Source organism: Lepidochelys kempii, chromosome 1 (assembly GCF_965140285.1).
Source record: "Lepidochelys kempii isolate rLepKem1 chromosome 1, rLepKem1.hap1, whole genome shotgun sequence".
NCBI lineage: Eukaryota > Metazoa > Chordata > Testudines > Cheloniidae > Lepidochelys > Lepidochelys kempii.
In genome coordinates, this window is record NC_136380.1 from 295,389,161 (window position 1) to 295,405,739 (window position 16,579).

Consider the following 16,579-nt stretch of genomic DNA (forward strand, 5'->3'; position numbering starts at 1 on the left):
TTTTGTAAGCCCTGAATATGTACAGACAACACAGTGCATTATGCAAACCATTAAAAAAAACCATTAAAACACAACTCCCTAAAAACTGTATATTAAATTATAACAGAATAACATCACTTGGAATAGAGTCAGTTCTAGTCTGGTTAGAAAATAATTGTGCCACTTTGTTTCATAGCCAGGCTCCCTCCTGTCTCTTTCACGCGCAGAACAGCTGAACACGTCCACCTGGGAGGATGCTTTTTGTTTACATCTCAGGTTGCTAGTTTACTACCATTGGTGGTTTTTCTGAAAGGGAGGGGTCCGGATGAAATGAGAGGCTGCAGGCTGGGGATGCTGCCCCCTATCACATGATGGAAATTTCCACTCTTTAGAAAGCAGGAAAGAAAAGAAAAGAAAGAGAGGGTCTCAATCCACACTTTCTAACACTCCTCGTAGGGTCATGCCATTTTCACATGTGCTTCATCCTAAACGAATTTGCCAAAAGCAAGGTGGGTAATTCTAGCTCTTTGAATACAATTCTACGTGATTTCTAAAGACCTAGAAAGCTTGTTAAATACGAATGTAGCTATTTATACATATGGATCTACAGGTATCTCTTACTCACATCCTTGTGTGAGTACAGCCTACGTTTATGCTTGGCAGAGCGGCTGTTTTTAACATGTTGGCTTTCACCATTTCAAATGAGCCCGCTTTGAGTGGATTGAAGTGTAATGACCGTAATAACTGTGGGCACGGCACAAACTACCGAGGATGACTGGGGATGGCTTTTATTGTATGTGTGGGCGTTTGCATTGGAACGGTGACCCCGGTTCTTGGAAGTGCAAACGAAATCCAGCGAGTTGTGTCTTACTCGTGGTTTCATTGCGCTTCTTTGTCGTTGTGTGCATTGCGAAAGCACTCTACTAGTGCGGGAGGGAAGTTATTCATGGATCTGTGGGGAAGGGCTGCAGAGTGCACGGAGGTCGTCGTGCAGCCGCTGGGGGGTGGCGGAGAGGGTTTGCTAGGAAGGGTGGCAGAATGTATTAAGCGTGCGTTTTGCAAAGTGAGATGTGGGAGATGGGGAATGTGGGGGGTGCACAGTGCAATATGGGATTAGGGTGCAGGTTGCACCCCACCGAAAGGGTGGCAGGCTTCCACTGGGAGAGGGTTGCACAGGATCGGATTGCGGGGGGGGGGGGGGGGGAGAGTGGCCCTGTACGGGGACTATGCTAGAGTGTGTGTTACAAGGGGTTAGTGAATTTAGGGAGAGGCAGTAATTCACAGTGCCCGAGAGAGAGGGGGCAGGGGAGGAAGGAGACTGTGCTGTGGGCGGCGGGGAATACGAGTTGCTCGATAGGAAGGCAGGAGTGTAGAAGTTTTCATGTGTGTGCAGCCTGGAAGAGAAGAGATAACCCCTGCCGCGTTCAGCGTCGAAAACAGAGACGTCCCCCTATCGCCAGAGCAGCTGCTGTGCCAGTGCCTGGGAGGGAGGGAGGGAGGGAGCCCGCCTGTCCGAGCTCTTGGGGACGCTTGTGACCAGGTGTGGACCGTGTCCACGCTGAGCAGCTCCCCGGCTGAAGCCAGGGGCACCGGCTCTGGCCTCGCAGGATCCTGGCTGGGCTCTGATGGCGCCTGGCACTCGCCGCTTGTGAGGCCCGTGGCGTGGGCCCTGGGGGCGCCGCGCTGCTCCCGCAGCCGGGGGGCAGTGGATGCGGGGGGAGGTACTGTCTGTAGCTAGGGGGCGCCAGGCGGGGGCGGCTGTTCCGCGCACCCCCCGGCAGGGGTCTCCGTGCACTGCTGCCCCACCCACGCGCTTCGGTGGCGAGCTCCGTGCGAGCCGCAGCCGCCGGGTCTCCTGGCCGCTGGGCTGCGTCGGGCGCTGGCCTCACTGGCAGCCAGCGCCACCTGTCACCGGCCCAGCGGGGGCCCGCGGCAGCTGGGCAGGGGCGGTAACGGGAGCCGGGGCACCCCCCCCTGCTTGCCGGGGCTCGCCGCCCGGCGCCTGCGCGCCGCTCCCCTCGGCGGCCGCTCTAGAGGGCGGGGCGGAAGCTCGGCTGGCCCGGCGGGTGGGGAGCTTTCCATTGTCTGCTCTGGGCGCAGCCTGGCGGCTGGGGGCGGCGGGGGGCTGGGCGGAGACGAGGCGGGAGGCGCGGGCCGCTGTTCTCCACGCGAGCGGTGAGGGAGAGCGAGCCGCTTCGGAGCGCCGCGCAGCGCTTCTTGCAGGGCAGGCCTCGCCGGGGGGAGTCCAGGGACAGCCCCGGCGCCGGGGGGGGGGGGGTCAGTGTTGAAGGGGTGCTCCAGGCCACAGCAGGAAGAGGGGCCTTGGCGGCTCTAAGCACCTGTGGCCCTTACACGGTCCCCGGCGTTTCAGCCAGAGAAAGCGGGGCGGGGGTCGATCCTGGTGGTCTGCCCACATCTCCGGCTGAGTAATTGCACTGGACAGTTTGGTACCCTTGGAGTTTCCAGTGGTAAAGACCCTTCAGCCCCATCCCTGTACTTTTGTGTTTCACCCTGCCAGTAAAGTACTCGAGGTAGGGGAATTATGGCTTATTACAACACTGTAACCCACTAACCTTTTTTTGGCTTATGACTTGCAGGGGTGTTAATGGGCCACTCTACCTTGAATGGTCCCTTACAACAGCGATTCTCAACCGGGAGACCGAAGCCCTTGGGGCAGGAGGTGCAAGCAGGTTTCAGGAGTCCACCAAAATAAACTGGAGTGCAGGGCCAGCGTTAAGATTCACTGGGGCCCAGGGCAGAAAGCCAAATCCCAAGCCCCCCTGCCTGGAGCTGAAACTGAAGCCAGAGCAGTTTAGCTTCACGGGGGCCCTTGTGGCGTGGGTCTCTGGGCAGTTGCTCTGCTTGCTACTTCCTAATGCCAGTCCTGTCTTTTAGTCTCCTGAAAAACAGTTCTTGTGGCACAGGTGGGCCATGGAATTTTCATGGGGGGGGGCTCAAAGACAAAGGTTGAGAATCCCTGCCTTACAATTGTGCAAACTACTTATGCTAAACTATCTGTTCCACCATGGATTTAGCTGTGGCGCTCTGAGTACCTTTCCCAGGCCTGAAGAAGAACTCTGTGTAAGCTTGAAAGCATCTATTTCTCTCCAACAGAAGTTGGTCCAGTCAAACATATTACCGCACCCTAATCTCTAAAGTCTCTCTAATATTATGGGACCAATACAGCTACAACTACACTGCATATAACAACATATTTGGTACTTTATTTCTCTAAAGCAGCATCCAAACTAGTTAACTAGTGCTCACAACAGTGCTGTGAAGAGGGGTTTTAATCTCCATTTTACACCTGAAGCAATCGGGACACCAGGAGTTTAACTGATTTAGCCAAGGTTGAACAGCAAATTGGGATTATAATACAGGAGCAAAATGTGGGAAGTAATGTGACAAAGGCCCAAAGTGAGGGACATAAAAGAATTATTTGTGCAAGAAACTTAAAATGCTGTAGGATTCCTTCCTTTAGTCAGCTTCACTGTCATAATTCTTTATTTCAAAAGTAAATAGTGTTCAACAAGAAAAGTCAGAAAACACCAAATTTGTAGGAAGGAAGATAGCAGTGGAACTGAAACGTGTGATAATTGAGATGCTTGTACTAGCTAGACCATGTGTCTTAATCAAGTGATTTCTGTGTATAATTTGTAAAATTCTTTGGGGAAGAAAGGTGTCATCTGATGATAAAGGAGAAACTGAAGGTCAGTCCTTTTCTTTCTCTGTTAAAATTGCTAGGACATTGAATCTGTGCCTCAGTCACCAAAACTCAGCTTACTTGGCTGAACATTTTGACAACGCTGTAGTGTATTGATAAGCGCTCCCTGGACCCCATGATTCAGGATTTATAAAAGTCCTCCTGAGACGTGACAGGGCATTTTAGGGTGATGATATATACAGTATTCTCCCAACTATCCAAATAGCATGGCGGGACATGGGTTTTATTCAGTTATTCAGGAGTTCAGATAATTAAGACGGCAGGAGTGGCAGCTCAGGGACACGTATGACAGCTCTGCTGTCATGGCCCCACTCACTCACTCCTCTGACAGCAGGGCTGCAGCGACCTCCTTCACAGTGGTCCTGCCCTCTCGATTACTGTAAGTGGAGGGGAAGGCTGCAGTCCTAGCAAGGTAGAGCAGAGACCCTCAGCCAGGACTTTGCTCTCTGCTCCACCAGGGTCTCAGACGTCCCTGCACGTTGTACCTGCAGCAGCTTAGGGAGCCAGGACTCTGCTCTGCTGCAGGAGCCATTCAACAGCAAGGTGGCCTCCCGCTTGGCTGGGAGTCTCTGCTCTATTATCCAAACCTCTGCATTGTATGAATCCATGTTGGGGGACAAGAAAAGGATTTGGATAATGTAGAGCAGGGGGTGGGAAAACTTTTTGGCCTGAGGGCCACATCGGTGTGCGAAACTGTATGGAGGGCCAGGGAGGGAAGGCTGTGCCCCCCAAACATCCTGGCCCCTGCCCCCTATCTGCTCCCACCCACTTCCCGCCCCCTGACTTCCCCCCTCAGAACTCCCAACCCATCCAACCCCCCCCTTGCTCCTTGTCCCCTGACCACTCCCTCCCAGCACCCCCCACCCCTAACTGCACCCCCCGGGATCCCACCCCCATCTAGTCCCCTCCGTCCCCTGACTGCCCCGACCCCTATCCACACCCCTGCCCCCTGACAGGCCCCCTGGGTCTCCCACACCTATCCAACCCCGCTTCTCCCTGTCCCCGGACTGCTCCCCCGACCCCTATCCACACCCCCACCCCCTGACAGGCCCCTCAGGACCCCACCCCCTATCCAACCCCCCCGCTCCCTGTCCCCAGACTGCCCTGACCCCTATCCACATCCCCGCCCCAATAGGCCCCTCGGACTCCCACACCTATCCAACCCCCCCCCCCGTTCCCCAACCCCTGACTGCCCCCCCCAGAACCTCTGCCCCATCCAACCGCCCCCTGCCTGCTCCCCAGGACCCCCTATCCGCCGTCCTCCCTGCCCCTTACCATGCAGCTCAGAGCGGCAGGAGCTCGCAGCCCCGCTGCCCAGAGGGAGCCAGCTGTGCTGCCCGTGCGGCAGCACGACTGTGGGGGAGGGAGGACAGTAGGGGGGGGCTGGGGGCTAGTCTCCCCGGCCAGGAGCTCAGGGGCTGGGCAGGACAGTCCTGCGGGCCGTACTTTGCTCACCTCTGATGTAGAGGTTTGGATAATAGGGTTTCAGAAAATTGGGAGTAAGGTGTACTGCCGAATGCAGGTGATCATTAATTGGTATTGCTTTAAAAATAAGTGGAATAACACTAACCTGTGAATGGTGTGACTGTAGTCACTTAGAAAAGAAAGAAAAAACTTCTTCGTTCACTATTGAGGAGGAGGGTACAATTGAAAAGTTAGAGCATGAAAAGTTAATGTTTCCATAGTAACATTAATTCATCCACAGTGTACGTATATTTTACTACTAGTTTAGGTCATTAGCATTTTATTTGTACTACAGAGGCCCCAATCTAGATTAGGCCCTATTCTGCTGAATAATCAGTTAAGACCTACATGATCCTTGCCCCAAAATGCTGGGGTGGGGAGCATAGTAGTAGTGGAATTTAATCCTGACTAGCTGACAGAATGCTGAATATGAGTTGCCCTGGCCTGATTGACTGGTCTTTACTGGTCAGCATCATGTTAATTGATTCAACTTTCCACAATCATGTTTGGACATGATAACCTTTTGTAGTTTCGACGGGCCTTTATGGCCTGTATACATTGGTTTTAAAATCAGTTCAGCTAAACCTATTTTAAAACCAATTAGATGAAAACCCATTATTAAATTATTTAAGGTAGTTATAGACTGAATAGGTTTCGAGTCTGAGAGACTATTCAAGGGTGGCAGAATTGCGCCCTAAGTGAATCAGTGTGATGAACAGCCCATAAGGCAATTTGATTGTGCTTTTGAGAAAGATACTAGCATTATTCAAGTTCCTCCTGGACATAGTTTAGCTTCACTCCTGTAAAGACTTATGCATGGGTCCTATAAAGTTAATTTAATTAATTACACTGAGGTCAGTGGGACTATTCACATGCGTACAAGTCTTTGCAAGATCGAGGCCTTGGTCAGAAACCATTAACATTGCATTTGGTGTTAAAGAAGAATTCTTGCACTGGAGCAAACTTGAAAAAGAAGCATTTCTTTAAAAAGAAAAAAGATATTTCCTTGACTAGAATTTCACTTTGTCCTTGCATGTTAAAAAATTCATAACTGTAGAGTCAGTAACAAATATTTATCAAAGGATAAATGACAACATCAATAAGATGAAAATAAGATTTAACTGTTTATGAATTTATATGGAGACAAGCAGAATTTGGCTTTGCACTGGAGGAGAAATGCCATCTCCTTTCTGTGACAATGAAAGAGAAGATGTATGTACAAAGACCTGCGTACAAACTATATTTCAGCCATTTGACAACAGTGTCATTTTGAGCTTAAACGATCTCAGTTAACATGTACATCTCAATAATAAGAACAGGGTTTCTAAGGATAGAGGCAACTGAGAATATTTTTTATTATTGTGACTGTTATTTTACTTCCCTCAGCACTAACAAAGGCAGAGTTCCTAAGCAGTAATTTATTTTGACTGAGTCTATTTCAAACAAGTCTACCTATCAAGCCTAATGAGGAAGATCCTGTTTCATCTAAGTATATTCACAGCCTTTGAGGATTACCAGAAATTCCAGGTTAATAAGGATCAGTTTATTAATTATTATTACACAGCTCTCTGAACACTTGTTTTACCTGCAAGTATACGGTTTGTCATATTTATTTATTTGTATGCAGTTTTATGGAGTTTCCTAGGCATTTCTGTAGCTTTGATGTGAAGCTGTCTGATTTTTATGTTTCCTCTCAGGAAAGAACAGAAATATGCCCATAATTTTAAATTTATATTTTTGCTGATGTAACTGTTTTTGTAATATATCACAGGATTTTTCTCTATTCACGCATGAGAAAGATATTTATTTTATGTAATAATTACAGCACATCATTTGGAATATTAAAATTAAGTGGGTCAACCTGGAACACTTCAGCAATATAAATCTGTTGGATATTTGCTAGAAACAAACATTTAAGAGAAATTTCAAATATTGAAGACGCCTCAATATTTTTTACCAGGTGAAACTCTTTGTTTCTTTACTTGTTGTACTGAAGAACGTTTCATTAATTCACTCCATTATGTATCTATTTTTATCTTTATTTTGTTTCTAAATTTTAGGGGGTTACATTCTTCATGTAACATATTCTATCCTGTTTTGGGAGTTTGGGGATAGGTTTAAGATGAGAATACTTATAGTGTAAACTCTGCCTCATCAGAGTTCCCATCCACCTGTGACACTGGGGTTGCCCATGCTTATTCTAGATTACTTTAACATTTTTGTGTACAATAGCTCTTCTGGGCTGGCTCAAGATTTAATGGCTACCATCTCACACCACTGGCTTATTGTAGGGGATGTGTCACTCTAGTCATATAGGTGGATCTCATTATTGGTCTGCTATTGGTAACGGAATGGGCAGAGGTACCACCTTTGTTGTAGTTAGCACATCTCCATAAATTAGAAGTTAGGGTTTATTTTGCTCTTGAGGGTAGAGGCTCTATTTCTTTGGTCTTCGTCATTGTCTCCATCTTTGACAATGGCCAGTTCATCTAACTCCTCAATGTCCTTGAGGAGCATTTAGCATACCCATCTGTAAAATAAGTTATAAAACTACCAGCTTCACATGAGCGGCTTAATTAATTCATATCTGTAAAAGCATTGTAAGAGTCTTGCATGAAAGGCACTAGTGAGGTGTAAAACTATTATCAAGTATTATTGTTGATGTTCCATGTGGACCACTGCACTTACTGCTGGAGCTTAACTAATAATGAACAGTTGTGATTATGCTTTTTAGATATTTTAGAGCTCTAGCAGGGATGTGATTCTGTGGCTGACATGTAATGGGGATGCTAAGATTTGAGTGGGTTGTGGTAATTCTGCAAAGAATATTTGTTCAAATTTAGAAAACAGAGAATATTAGGGTTGGAAGAGACCTCAGGAGGTCATCAAGTACACCCCCTGCTCAAAGAAGAACCAACCCCAACTAAATCATCCCAGCCAAGACTTTGTCAAGTCAGGCCTTAAAAATTTCTGAGGATGGAGATTCCATCACCTCCCTAAGTAACCCATTTCAGTGCTTCACCACCCTCCTCGTGAAATAGTTTTTCCTAATATCCAACCTAGACCTCCCCCACTGCAACGTCAGACCATTGCTCCTTGTTCTGTCATCTGCCACCACTGAGAACAGCCTAGCTACATCCTCTTTGAAACCCCCCTTCAGGTAGTTGAAGGCTGCTATCAAATCCCCCCTCACTCTTCTCTTCTGCAGACTAAATAAGTCCAGTTCCCTCAGCCTCTCTTCATAAGTCATATGCCCCAGCCCCCTAATCATTTCCGTTGCCCTCCGCTGGACTGTCTCCAATTTGTCCACATCCTTTCTGTAGTGGGGGCCCAAAACTGGACGCAGTATTCCAGCTGTGGCCTCACCAGTGCCCAATAGAAGGGAATAATCATTTCCCTCGTTCTGCTGGCAATCCTCCTACTAATGCAGCCCAATATGCCATTAGCCTTCTTAGCAACAAGGCCACACTGTTGACTCATATCCAGTTTCTCGTCCACTGTAATCCCCAGGACCTTGTTTGCAGAACTGCCGCTTAGCCAGTTGGTCCCCAGCCTGTAGCAGTGCATGGGATTCTTCCATCCTAAGTGCAGGACTCTGCACTTGTCCTTGTTGAACCTCATCAGATTTCTTTTGGCCCAATCCTCCAATTTGTGTAAGTCACTCTGGACCCTATGTCTACCCTCCAACATATCTACCTCTCCCCCCAGCTTAGTGTCATCTGCAAACTTGCTGAGGGTGCCATCCATCCCATCATCCAGATCATTAAGGAAGATGTTGAACAAAACCAGCCCCAAGACAGACCCCTGGGGCACTCCACTTGATACCAGCTGCCATTGAGCCATTGATCACTACCCGTTGAGTCCAACGATCTCACCAGCTTTCTATCCACCTTATAGTCTATTCATCCAATTCATACTTTTTTAACTTGCTGGGAAGAATACGGTGGGAGACTGTATCAAAAGCTTTGCAAAAGTCAAGATATATCACATCCACCACTTTCCCCATATCCACAGTGCCAGTTATGTCATCATAGAAGGCAAGCAGGTTGGTCAGGCATGGTGAATCCATGTTTACTGTTCCTGATCACCTTCCTCTCCTCCAAGTGCTTCAAAATGGATTCCTTGAGGACCTGCTCCATGGTTTTTCCAAGGACTGAGGTGAGGCTGACCGGACTGTAGTTTCCCAGATTCTCCTTCTTTCCTTTTTTACTGATGGGCTCTATATTTGCCTTTTTCCAATTGTCCAAGACCTCCCTCAATTGCCACGAGTTTTCAAAGATAATGGCCAATGGTTCTGCAATCACATCAGCCAACTCCCTCAGCACCCTAGGGTGCATTAGATCCGGATCTATGGACTTGTGCACATCCAGCTTTTCTAAATAATCCTTAACCTGTTCTTTCACCACTGAGGGCTGCTGACCTCCTCCCCATACTGTGCTGCCCAGTGCAGCAGTCTGGGAGCTGACCTTGTCTGTGAAGACTGAGGCAAAAAAAGCATTGAGTACTTCAGTTTTTTCCACATCATCTGTCACTATGAATGCCTCCCCCATTCACTAAGGGTCCCACACTTTCCCTGACCTCCTTCTTGTCATTAACATACCTGTAGAAACCATTGTTACCCTTCACATCCCTTGCTAGCTGCAACTCCAATTGTGCTTTGGCCTTCCTGATTGTACCCCTGTATGCTCGAGCAATATTTTTATACTCCTCCCTTGTCATCTGTCCAAGTTTCCACTTCTTGTAAGCTTCCTTTTAGTGTTTAAGCTCACTGAAGATTTCTCTGTTAAACCAAGCAGGTCACCTGCCATATTTGCTATTCTTTCTGCACATCAGGCTGGTTTGTTCCTGCACCCTCAATAAGGCTTCTTTAAAATACAGCCAGCTCTCCTGGACTCCTTTCCCCCTCATATTAGCCTCCCAGGGGATCCTGCCCATCAGTTCCCTGAGGGAGTCAAAATCTGCTTTTCTGAAGTCCAGGGTCCATATTCTGCTGCTCTCCTTTCTTCTTTTTGTCAGGATCCTGAACCCGACCATCTCATGGTCACTGCTGCCCAGGTTGCCACCCACTTCTATTTCCCCTACCAATTCTTCCCTGTTCGTGAGCTGCAGATCAAGAGGCGCACGGCCCCTAGCTGGTTCCTCCAGCACTTGCACCAGGAAGTTGTCCCCAACACTCTCCAAAAACTTCCTGGATTGCCTGTACACTTCTGTATTGCTCTCCCAGCAGATGTCATGGTGATTGAAGTCCCCCATGAGAACCAGCGCATGTGATCTGGAAACCTCTGTTAGTTCTCCAAAGAAAGCCTCGTCTACCTCATCCTCCTGGTCTGGTGGTCTATAGCAGATGCCCACCATGACATCACCCTTGTTGCTTTATATTTCTATAGAAAGCAAACTGGCAGTCCTACTCCAGTGAACCCCAGTTAGTAGCATATCCTGTACACAGCTAAATGTAGAACTAGTATTTTGAAGAAGACTGACCAGTATAATCTTTCACCCTTCTTTAAATACAGCAGAGATTAAAAAAAATGCAATTGCCAATGGCAATTCAAATAATTGCTTAGGTAATCAGTGCAAGAAGGTTCAAAGTGGAAGGTATGTACCAATATGCAGTGTCAGCATTTCCTTTGGCAGTCTTATCTAGCAATATGAGAGCATGTAGGGCTACCCATTTCCCAGGAAAGATCAGACTATGATTGGACTGTCATGCTTTTTAACAAACAAAAAAATCTCTAATATTTCTTCACTTTATGTGTACACATACATCCATATTATACATGGCCACCCCACTTCCATCGTTGGACCAAAAGAAACTGAGGGCTTCCTTCTCAATCCTACAGAAAATTCCTCCATGGAGCTATTTGGGCTGAAGGTATGTTGATGGCTTGGCAGCAAAGATGTAGTTTGGTTGGATGAGGCTTGGGTACCAGTTTAGCCAAACCAGGAACATGATCAAGAATAATCATTAGGCATAACTGGAAAGCAGCAGCATGAATGATTTCATGTCTATGAACTAGCAGTTTGCCAAGGATTTTGGATTTTTTGACATACAAAATTGTGCCTATGGTATGATAAGGTTTGGACCTCACAGATGAAAGTGAGGAAATTAGATTCACCTGGGAAGCTACTTAAGCCTAGTAGATTGAGAGAAAGTATGCATACCCCTAAACAAAAAGGAAGAAACCCACTGCCTGGTTAAAGGGCAAAGTACAAGAGATTTTTCATTTACACAAAAATGGAAACCCAGCACAATCAAGACAATTAAAAGGAGCATACAGTATGGCAGATAAAATGCATGATGAAAATTAGTAGCAGTAAGAAGGAAAATGAACTGCAAGTAGTCAAAGGCTTTGTCTACACTAGCACTTTTGTTGACAATACTTTTGTTGGTCAAGGGTGTGAAAAAACACAACCCTTACTGACATAAGTTTCACCAACAAAAGTGCTGGTGTGGACAGTGCTATGTTGATGGGAGAAGCTCTCCTGCCGATACAGCTAATGCTGCTCATTGGGGGTGGTTTAATTATGCCGGCAGGAGAGCTGTCTCCCACCAGCGAAGAGCGACTACACGGGAGACCCTGCAGCAGCACAGCTGTAGCTATACAGCTATGCTGCTCTAAGGTCCATAGTGTAGACATAGCCAAAGACTTAAAAGTAAACCATACATTCTGATAACCCCAGGTCTGGAAAAACATAGCGTGCTTAACTTTACTCCTAAGAGTAGTTCCACTGAAGTCATTTTCCCTCATGGAAGTTAATGGGACTGCTCACATATGTAAGTCTTTGCAGAATCTTGGGATATCCAGAAGGAGGAAGATTGCAAGAGAAATAGTGGGTCTTCTGGACTGTCAGGGAGCAAAGGAAGCCATTAAGGATATGACATTTCTGAGATGCTAAATAATTTATTTGCAGCAGTTTTTACCTCAGAGGATATTGGGTAGATATCCAAGTCTACTTTTTTCCTGACAATAAAGATGAAACACCGTCAATCAAAAGCAAAGGTGCAAGAACAGATAAATTAAATAGCAACAAGTTGTGTTGTGTTGTACTTTATAGCAATATATTTTAAAAATACAATTTGAAATTGATAGATGTTTGTCTGAATGTATTTCTTCAGAAAGGTTCCGCTGTATCTTAGAAGCAGCATATCTGCTATGTGATGCAGGGGTTGCTATGGTGAGTTCACATATCTTATTTAATACTGTACCAGAGTAAATAGACATTGTAACAATCTCTGTTAATGCTGCTATTAGTAAGGCAATGTCAGCATTTTTCTCATAAATACTTGTTTTCATGCTGAAACTTGGCCTAAAAGGTCTAAGCTAAAGGAGAAAAAAGTAGGCTTTTCAAAACCAGACCAACAGATTTCGTACTTTTTTTGAATGCGTGTGTTTTATATGTATAATATGGATGTATGTGTTGACATAAAGTGAAGAAATATTAGTGACAGATTTTTTGTTTTTTAAAAAAGATTAGAAGTTTATTGTGTCAATCTTACTTTTCTAAATCCTCTCACTCCAAAATGGCTTCTTTTTTTGTTTGTTTACTTTACTGAAATGTGTAGGCTATTAATACAATATGTTGGTTATAAGGTTTTGTATTTAGGAAAACTTTTATTATTTGAGGCTTGGTTTTCATTTATACTAAGGCCCCTTTACGCTGCCCTGGCAGCATAAGAAGCCCCCTCAAATGGGTGTAAATTACATCATACTCAATTTACAGCCTCTTTGTACTGCTAGAGAAGCTAAAGGGACATTTGTGTAAATGAGAATCAGACTTTCAACTACATAATGACTCAGTTTAGCTAAATGGCACTAGAATTTAATTTACAGACATGACAGTCCATTGTTTTAGAACAATTATTTGATCTGTTTTCCACGATAACATAACATATAATACAGCAGGGCATTGATAAGAGTAAATCTTTTATAAATCTATTTATTTTTTTAATCTTTAGCTCTGGAAAAAAGTAAATAACTTTCTACCCTTAGCACTTGGTGAGATCTCACATTGTGTTTGGTATGTCTCTATCAGTGTTCACACATTAGTTTGTAAGTAGAGCTGACTGAAATTTTTCCATCAACTTTTTTGCGGGGGACAGAAAATCAGGTTTTCAACTAACTGAAAATTATTGCAGGAAGTCTTTTCCTCAAAAAAAATCCCCCATTGGACAATCAGAAATGTTAAGCCAGAAACTGCAACAACAAAAAATAATAATAATTAAACAAAACCACCAAAAAGCCCCGACAATTGATTTTCAACTTAAAATCTTCATCTTTCAAGTTTTGGGGGTTTTTGAGTAAAAGTCAACATTTTCCATGGAAAACCTCTCACCTGCTATTTTCCACCAGCTCTTTTTGTAAGACCTAATTATACCTTATTCTTGTATGTGTAATACTGGCACTTGCATATGAGCTAACGTGTAGCACTTGTAGAGTCCATACGTTTGATTGGCACTATTCCTACTCCTATCAGAGTGAATGGAGTTTTCAGGACCAGATTGTTTCTCCTGCCTGAACATTTGAGGTTGAGCAAACACATCCTTCCCAGCAGTCAGGAGAAAAGGGGAGGGAGATATAAATAAATACCTCCAACCTGTCTGCACTTCATTAACTGGCAAAGAAGGGGAAAAGCTATTTTTCTGTCTATTCAGTGCCACAGCCAGAAAGAGAGGAAATAAGGCATCAGATTCGGCCCTGTCTTATGCCATATATGTTAGGTTTGCTTAAGGTATAAATCAAGGCCCATGATGAAAATGGAATTGTTGGAAGCGTCCAGAAAAATTGTTGTGATATCCTGGCATTGCAATGTTTGTTTTGATATGTTATAATATCAGGACATCACTCCTCCATTATTTGATCAGTCTCTGGAATGCCATTTGATGTAATGGATGTCCCATGCTACAAGGTTAAACATCATTGGGCTGTAGAAAGATGACAGAGAGAATGTATTAAATAGAATGTTGCTCCTGGGGGAGTTCTGCGCCACTGCATGTGCGCAGAATTCATGTCCCCCGCAGATTTCTTTGCTTCCCCGCAGAAAAATGACTTTCTGACCGGGAAGTAAAGGGAAGCTGCAAGAGCAGTCACACACCACTCGCTAGCTGCACAGATACATCGTTTCAGGCACCCAGAGCAGCTAGTGGAGAGGTAAATCAACGCAGAGCTGGGAACACTCCAGCCAGTGGCTCCTATCCTGAGCCAGGATCAGATGCGAGTCCTGGCTCGGCTGAAGGCAGGAGAGGATGGGACTTCCTCTTCCCCTGCAAGGATTGGCTGGGGCTGTGTCAGACCCACCCCCAGAAACCTCTCCCAGCTGCAGGAAGCTCAGCATCCTCCCCTGCTTTCTGCCCTCATCGCTCCTCAGCTGCAGGGGGAGGGGTCAGTGTACAGGGAGCTGCTCCCCCATCTGCCCAACCCCCCGTGCATCTGGACCTCCCATACCTAGACACCCCCACCAAGCCTCACCCCATACACCCAGAACCCTCTTAGCCCTCTGTACCCAAACCCCACCTCATTGAACCTCAGCCCTGCACCTGGGGCCCCCTGCACTCAGGCCTCCTGACCCCCACTCCTGCACCCAGACCACCCCCTCCACTGAGCTCCCTGCACTCAAACCCCCACCCCCTGCACCATCCTAAGCCCCCACATCCAAACTCCCATGCCACTTATCCCAATTAGCGGCACCCAGACCCCCACACCCAGACTCCTCCGCTGAGCCCCAACCATTTTCACCTGCCCCAGCTCCTGGAACCCCCCCAACAACCCTTTGTGCATCCAAATCCCCCCTCACCTAGACCCCTCACTGAGCTGCTGGCACCCAGATTATCCCACACAGAATCCTCTCACACCACACCTGGATTCTCCCACTCTGAGCCCCTCCACACTTGGATCCTGCGTAGTTGAGCCTGCCTGCCCCACACCTGATGCACCTGGCACAGAGGGGCATGGCCCCAGAGTGTTTCCGGGGCAGGCCTTGTGCTGTGTCAGGGTCAGATGCAGCCTCACCACTGAGTCCATGTCCTGGGGATGGGGGTGGGGAGGCTGCAGGATGATCTCCCACCTTCATGCAGTCTCCCACCTTCATGCAGGTAGCCTGTGCTACCCACTGCCATGCTGAAGCCTTTATATTTATTTATTGACAAATAAAACTTGCAGAATTTTAAAATATTGTGCACAGAATTTTTATTTTTTTGGTGCATAATGCTCTCAGGAGTAGAATGTGCACTGCAGCTCCACGCTTTATGGCAATGGGATTCTTTCATACTGTTTTCAAATGCAGTGCAGTTTGAGAATTCAGCATTCAGGGACCAAGAACTGCAGCCATATAGAAATAATAGAATATACTTCCTAAATAAATAAATAGGTATAAAATATAGAAAAGAATGGATTCTATGTTCTGTAGTGCCACTGATCCATCAACGAAGAGCGATTTTTACCCAGCAGACTCTTCAAAAAGGACATCACAGTGAGGGTATGGGTAATTAGCCTTTTTTTGCCTAACAGTCTTTATATTTACATTTTCATCAGGAGTCAGTTTTAGGGTTATTTGTATGCTCAGTAACATTCAACAATATCATTCTAAAACAGGACAATTTGTCTCTCTCTTTCTCTCACTCATATATAATAATTGTGCAGCTCTGTGGCATTAGCATCTGAGTTCTGTGACAACTTTGAACAAAATAAAAGAGTCTCCATTCAAGAAAATTGGTCTGAATAGCATGAAATTCTGGAATTGAAATCAATGGGAGTTTTGTAATTTACGATAGTTGGACCAGGATTTTGCCCATAACCTTCAGACATTCCGGAATGGTTAATCAAAAATATGTGTAAATAAACATTCTATGCACTCTGCTCTAAAGGTTGTCATATGAGGGGTTGGGGTCTGGCCAACTGTCAGACAGACTGAGTTCCATTATGCAAGGGTCTTCTACTGACTATTTTCGCAGTTCTAGAGAGAGAAATCCCAAGTAGCATCAGCAGGGCAACCCAGCAAGTCTTGATCACTGTGACAGGGCATAGATAATTCCTCATGTAAGTGGATCCTAGAACATTGAAGTCTTTAAAGGTAATAGGTACTCAGAAACAGGCAGACAAAAGTGCAGAGTATGAAACATCAGGGTAATGTGCTCACAGCAACCCCACCACCTCTGCTTTAGGAGGCAAGCAGTTACATATTGCAACAGCTGAAGCCTCCCTGTTTTCCTTAAGGGCAATCCCAACTAGAGTGCATTCCCTTTGAAGTGACAAAGGCATGGATCTCTCTGGCAGGCCTACAGAACATATAACAACAAGTCATGGCCTCTGTCAGGGAGTCTGGCTGTATGTACAACTGAGTATGACTCATTGGCTGCAGACCATATTGCCAAAGAGTGGACACACACCTCAAACAGGTGCAGCCTTCACCCACTCT

At 46.0% G+C, this 16,579-nt stretch overlaps 1 protein-coding gene across 2 annotated transcripts in view; it reads left to right on the plus strand.

The window, feature by feature from the left end:
- Positions 1–300: 300 nt before the first annotated feature.
- The window catches only part of SLC38A4 (solute carrier family 38 member 4), a 62,450-nt gene continuing 46,171 nt past the window's right edge, over positions 301–16,579 (plus strand). The window contains exon 1 of one of the 2 annotated variants that reach the window (XM_073327973.2): positions 301–488. The gene's annotated coding sequence lies outside the window, so the exon portion shown is untranslated. Of the gene's footprint in view, positions 489–2,277; positions 2,511–16,579 lie in introns of those variants that run through there. The other variant, XM_073327976.2, reaches the window with a different exon arrangement.